Here is a 6,503-nt window from a genome sequence, read left to right on the forward strand (position 1 = left end):
GTCTATTCGATGGCTGCTCCTATGTCTGTTCGGCAGATCGAACCTGAATAGAAGCAATTCCAATTCTGATTTGATCAGCCAAACAGACGTAGTAAGAAGCAGTAGTACAAAAAACGCTCGTTGACGACGCGACTCCGAGTAGTTGTGACACTTATAAACATAGCCTACCTGATTGAAAAAAAAAAAATGGACTTGTGCGCATGGATGCTCGCACGTGGTTTTAGCTGACACCTCTGTTTGAGCAGTCAGAAATGATCGTACTGAAGGGTATTTTTCATAATTGCAAAAAAATGATGTATGCAACGCGTTGCAAAACTCGATTTTTTCAGCACTTGTCGTATTTATCCAACTCGGCAAGCCTCTTTGGATAAACGTACGACTCGTGCTGAAAAAATCATCATTTTGCAACTTGTTGCATAAATAACTATTATAACGTTAATGTGGCGTAATGTTAAAATCCATATTTTTTGTATCCTGATTTAATCCCTTTCTGGTGAGAAAACTCCTCCTGCGTAGTATCCACAGTGTTTGAATATGCCTTTAGATGAGAAGTTTTTGAATTGATTGACTGTGTCAAAAACATCCCACAAAATCATTGGCGTAAATAGGGGGTGGCCAGGGGGGGCCTGGCCCCCTCCAGAATAATCCATTTTGGAAAAAAATCACGCAATTCAGGCGAAAAGTATCATTTTAGTATAAAAAATCTTCATCGACATGGCCTTGCCCCCCCCCCCCCCTAGAGCCATGACCTAGTTACGCATATGCACAAAATAGGTGAGTTTTCGTGATGTGTCTTTCGCAAATGCCGTTTCATCAACCCGGAAGCAATCTCAATTGGGTTGAAAAATGGGCAATAGGGAGGGAGAAATACCGGAATGATTCCGATCGATCGTAAGTATATAATAATATTTGAATCACAATAATTTTTTCTTCATCCATGATCCAGATAGAATTGAACCCTGGATATTGCTCAACTTGGGGGTTATTTAAAGCAAATTTCTTGCAATTATAGAAAAACAGCCCCGTTGAAAGTTCCCTCTGTCCAAATACTCTCAACTATCAGAATCAACCCCAGAAAACATAGAAACAATAGTCGTGGTTTCCTACAAAACTTACCTAGAAAAATAATTTTCTTTCCAACAACTCCATATCCCTTGATACGGAGCATATCCCGGTTGTCGAAAGCCACCTGTTTGATAAATCCCTATCCTCTACCTTGGACGGTTTGAAGTAAAATGAAAATTTCCTGCAAACCAGCAGCACGGTTGCTGCGATGTTTTTTTTTTCTTGTCACCGAGTCGCTGCCAACTGTGATGAACGCAACGGAAGTGCGCCAGCACCATCAATACGAGAAGAAGATTTTTTGTTTTTTTTTCTGTATCTTATTCGACTCCATGTCATTCTTTCAAGAGCAGTGAAGTGAAACACATGCATCATAAAAGGTTCTTTATTAAATCGTCAATATTGTTCTAAAACCTTGTGTTGATTAATTCCAAACCAATATTACAGTCCATTAGTCTGCCGATAAAGTGAATTGGCCCCAACACCACCTCATCGAGAAAAACAAGGTTGTATTTGTATATATCCCATGGAATCGAAAGCATCTGTGTGACAGAACGGACGATTTCATCATCTCGGATCTGAATCGCTCGTCTTTCGATAGATTTCCTTGAAAATCCTGCCTCCCTCAAAATCACCCAAGTTGCTCAACAGCTAATGCTTTACCGGAAATGCAAGCGAAACTTCTGCCTGGCTTCTTCCAAGAATAAAGCCGCTTCACTTCGATACAAATCAATGATCCATTGGCGCTTTACTGGACCAAACTTTCTGTAAACCTGGTCACGTTGTTGACGGGTAAAATACTCATCTTTTTCGTACTTTGCAATCCAGGCACAAATGGTTGAGAAAGCTTTTTTGTAAATTACCGCTAGATCTTTCCTTGAAATTCCAAGAAAGTAGTACCCAAACGGGGCATGGTACACCGTGTTTGAACTCGCATGATGTCAACGAACGCTGTTTATTATGGCATTGTTTATCATGGGACCGATCTTGAAATTATGTAATGTATATTCACGGTACAATTAAAAATAGTCTTTCACGGCATCGAATACTATTTATAATTATTGAATATGCAAAGAGTTCTGTTTACAAACGGATGCAACTCTTTCCAGCGAAGATGTCATTACTGTCACTTATTGATTGTCATTTCACTTTGACATTAGCAACGCATGAAAACTTCGCATCGCATGGGCAAGTCGCGACTTCGATTTAGTACTGCAAAGATAATAGTTTTTTTTTTATCATTTTACGAACAAATTACTTATGCTTTGAAAATATTGATAGTTTTGTTTATCAATCTGGATTAAAAGTGAAGCTTAAAATATTGTTTGCTATATTCTCTCCATGCGATGCATCCCATGCGCAATGATTTCAGAACCGTATCTAGTTGGACAGATACTTTAGGGGCCGTTCATAAACGACGTAGCATTTTTTGGCCGATTTTCAACACCCCCTCCCCCCGTTGCCTATTTTCCCATACACAATATATGGCTCATCTACAAAAAGGGCGACAGGTTGGATTGCGGGAACTATCGCGCGATCACACTACTGAGCGCTGCCTACAAGGTACTCTCTCAAATTTTATGCCGCCGTGGGGCAATATCAGGCTGGATTCATGGGTGAACGCGCTACAACGGATCAGATGTTCGCCATCCGCCAGGTGTTGCAGAAATGCCACGAATACAACGTGTCCACACATCACTTGTTCATCGATTTCAAATCAGCGTATGATACAATCGATCGAGAACAGCTATGACAGATTATGTACGAATACGAATTCCCGGATAAACTGATACGATTAATCAAGGCGACGATGGATCGAGTGATGTGCGTAGTTCGAGTATCAGGGCCACTCTCGAGTCCCTTCGAATCTTGCAGAAGGTTACGGCAAGGTCTTTCGTGCTTGCTGTTCAACATTGCGTTAGAAGATGTAATAAGGAGAGTGGGGAGGGGGTAAACACGAATGGGACGATTTCCACGAGGTCCGTTCAGCTGCTCGGTTTCGCTATGATAGCTCGTAAATTTGAGACGATGGCGAAAACGTAGGTACAGAGTAGGTAAAGAGTGAAGCCAGGCGAACGATCGAATAAAGTTCGCCGTAACAGGAAGTATCTACAAACGCTGGCGTAGAGGACCAACGGGCCCTTGGAGTTTTTGAACGGAAGGCGTTGCGTACCATCTACGGCGGTGTGCAGATGGAATACGGGACTTGAAAAAGGCGAATGAACCACGAGATGCATAAGCTGCTGAGAGAACCAACCATCGTCCACACCGCGAAAATCGGGAGGTTATGGTGGACGGGTCACGTCATCAGGATGTCGGATAGCAACCCGACTAAAATGGTTCTCGAGAGTCATCCGACCGGTACAAGAAGACGTGGAGCGCAGCAAGCTAGATGGGTCGACCAAGTGGAGGAAGATCTGTGGACCCTACGTAGAGTGCGGAACTGGAGACAAACAGCCATGGACCAAATTGAATGGAGACGGCTACTATGTACAGCAGAGGCCATCCCGGCCTTAGCCTGATCCATAAGGTGGTAAGGTAATACATGGCTCGTATTAATTCCAGGGACTCCCTCCTCCCCCTAAAATGCTACGTCATTTATGGACGACCCCTTAGGGTGACACCTGAAAAAGATTGTCTCTATAGATTTAATACACTGATTTCTAGCGAAAACTTAGTGCGAGCACTTTTAAAGCATTTAATATGCTATATTATTTCTAAAGACATCAAAGTTCTATGTCTCAAATTTAAAAAGTAGGAGCCACAATGCTGCGTCGACTTCGACTTCGACTTCAGCGTTAACGGATCCGTCAATGTACTAAAAACGCAGACGGATGCGTTGACGCAAACACTGCCCACAATGCTGCGTTGCGTTGTGCGTTTGTTTACATTGGTGATGGAATTTAATCGCGCATAAGGAATCTCAACGAAATCAATATTGGAATCAGATTTCTGCAGCCGTACTGCATAAATCATTGCAGGAATTTGGAATTTAATGCCGGAATACGCAGCGGCTGCTGGTGTGCTTAATAAAAACATGGATTATTTGCGGAAACAGTGAAATTTCATCAGGAAACCGATCACCATTTGTGTGGTTATTCGTGAACTTTTCTGTGGCAAGCGGCAGTGATTGTAGGAAGCAACTCGTTCTGGAATTATTCCGGCAGAAACATTTCATGGGCTTTTCATAACGGGAAACCCTTCTGAGATTCCTTTAGTAGGAATTCCCTGTTTTGGATTTCATGATTTTTCCAGAAATTGGCTTCTTTAGTGGTGTTGAGATAATTCCATATTCTGAATCTGCATGCCAAACTGAGCCGAAATCCAAATTTTCATCAATTTTGGAGCCCGGGAACCTATTTAAAAATCAATTTGAATTTTGTATGGGAGCGATTTGTCGAATCACCCCTCGTCGCATTTTGTACTGAGCGGAGCTGTCAAGCAGTTGCCCAGCTGTCAATAGGTGATTTAAAAAAATCTCTTTGAAATTGATTTTAGATACCAAAATAAAGTTCTAAAAATCTGAAAAAAATCATAGCGGCTCAGAAAAAGGTGCTCTTTTGTTTAAAAATAAAAAATCATTGATTTTTTCTTAATTTAAAAACCCAATTATATTCCTCCGGAAGACGCTTCGCAAAGCAAGAGTTGGGAGAAACGTGATCAATGAGGTGCATTTTGAATTCATAATTTTTTGCAGACATTCCCGGAACTCAAGGAGATCCTCCTGGTTCAGGATCAGAAGTTTTTTTTGAGAATTTTTCCAATACTTCTTAGGGAATTTTATTATAGGTTGCATCAAAAGTTCTTCTTTGAGATCTTTCAGGATTTTTTCAAAGGTTTTCCGGGAATGTATTCCGTAGTTCCTTCAACAATAATTGTTAATTAATTATTATGAATTCAAAGGGTTCTTAATAATCTCCTCATGGTTTTCATCGTTAAATTCTCCAGAAGTTTAATAGAGAATCACACTAGGAAATCCTGTGGAAATTCCTGCAAAATATTCATTGTGATTTTTTTTTCATAATGAATTCCTCCAGAAGTTTCATCGATAATTCCTTCAGGGATTCCATTGAAAATTACTCCAGGAGTATTGGTATTCCCATTCGGAATTCCTCCATTAATTTCTTCAGGAATTCTTCAAGGAGTTTGTTCATGAATTTCTCCAGCAGTTCTTACGAAGTTTCCTGAAGTGTTTTAGAGTTTTCTTTTTCAAATGTTTCTTTGGGAGTTTCTCCAGTAGTAACTTTAACAATTACTCCAGAATTAGCTTGTAATGCCCCCAGGAGTTTCTTCGGGAATTCTTTCAATTGTTCTACTGGAGATTTCTCCAAGAAATACGCTACAAGAGTTCTATTGGGAATTTATCCTGGAATTTCATAGGGAATCCTGCAAGTGTTCCACCGGCAATTCCTCCAGGAATTCTATCGTTAATTGCTGCAGGAGATTTTTCGGGGACCCGCCTAGCAATACCTAGGAAATATGTTAGTTTGCAAAATTTTTGATTCATTCAACTCACAAACTCATTATATATTGAGATAATATTTGGACCGGTCCGATCAACGTGGGTGCCGGAAAATCCTGATTTTCGGGTCCATGTTTTTATACAAAACAATGTTCGGGATTTACGGTAGTATCTAGTATCTGACCAGCCTGGGATCATACAACGTGTTGACTGTGAAGCTGCGATTTCGGATCAGGCTTCCCGTGGGGCCATGGTAAATTGACAGCATCCAAGACTCAACAATGTGTGCTTCAATATGGTATATAAGGACATGCTCCTGAAAATCCGGATTTTTTTCAGGAGTATTTTTGGGGACCATTTCAGAAGTTCTTGAGTTCTTTGGGAAATTTCTTCAGGAGTTTGCTTAAGAATAGTTACTCTAGAAGTTTCTTATAAAAACCCCTTGATGTTCTTCCCATTCTTTTTGGGAATTTTACCAAAAGTTCCATCGAGAACTTTCACAGGAGTTCACTCGTGAATTCCGCCAAAAGTGTTTTTTGAGAATTCTTCTAGGATTAATTTCGATAATCTCTGCAGGAGGTGAATTGGTAATTCCTCCGGAAGATACATTGAGAATCTCTTTAGAGAATGGCAAGTTTTTTCAAGAATTTTATTTATGATTCTTCTAGGAGCTCCCTCGATAATTTCTTCAAGAGTTTTATTGAAGATTCCTCAAGGACTTCCTTTTTTAATTCTTCCAGGAATCTTGTTGAAATAAATTCATCAAAAATTACTTTAGACACGGGGAATTCCCCGGAGATTGCCCCATGAATTCTTCCGTGGATTCCTCCATGAATTCCCCCAGGGATTCCTCCAACAATTTCCTCGGGGATTCATCCAGGAATGCCCCCGGGGATTCCTCCGGGAATTTCCCCGAGGATTCCTCCGGGAACTCCTCCGGGAATCTCTTTGAAATAAATTCATCAAAAATGTCTTGAGA

The 6,503-nt window shown here is 40.7% G+C and overlaps 1 pseudogene; it reads right to left on the minus strand.

The window, feature by feature from the left end:
• Nucleotides 1–435: 435 nt before the first annotated feature.
• LOC134290741 (uncharacterized) lies at nucleotides 436–2,039 on the minus strand (annotated as a pseudogene).
• Between the last annotated feature and the right edge of the window lie 4,464 nt (nucleotides 2,040–6,503).

This window comes from Aedes albopictus, chromosome 3 (assembly GCF_035046485.1).
Source record: "Aedes albopictus strain Foshan chromosome 3, AalbF5, whole genome shotgun sequence".
Taxonomy (NCBI): Eukaryota; Metazoa; Arthropoda; class Insecta; order Diptera; family Culicidae; genus Aedes; species Aedes albopictus.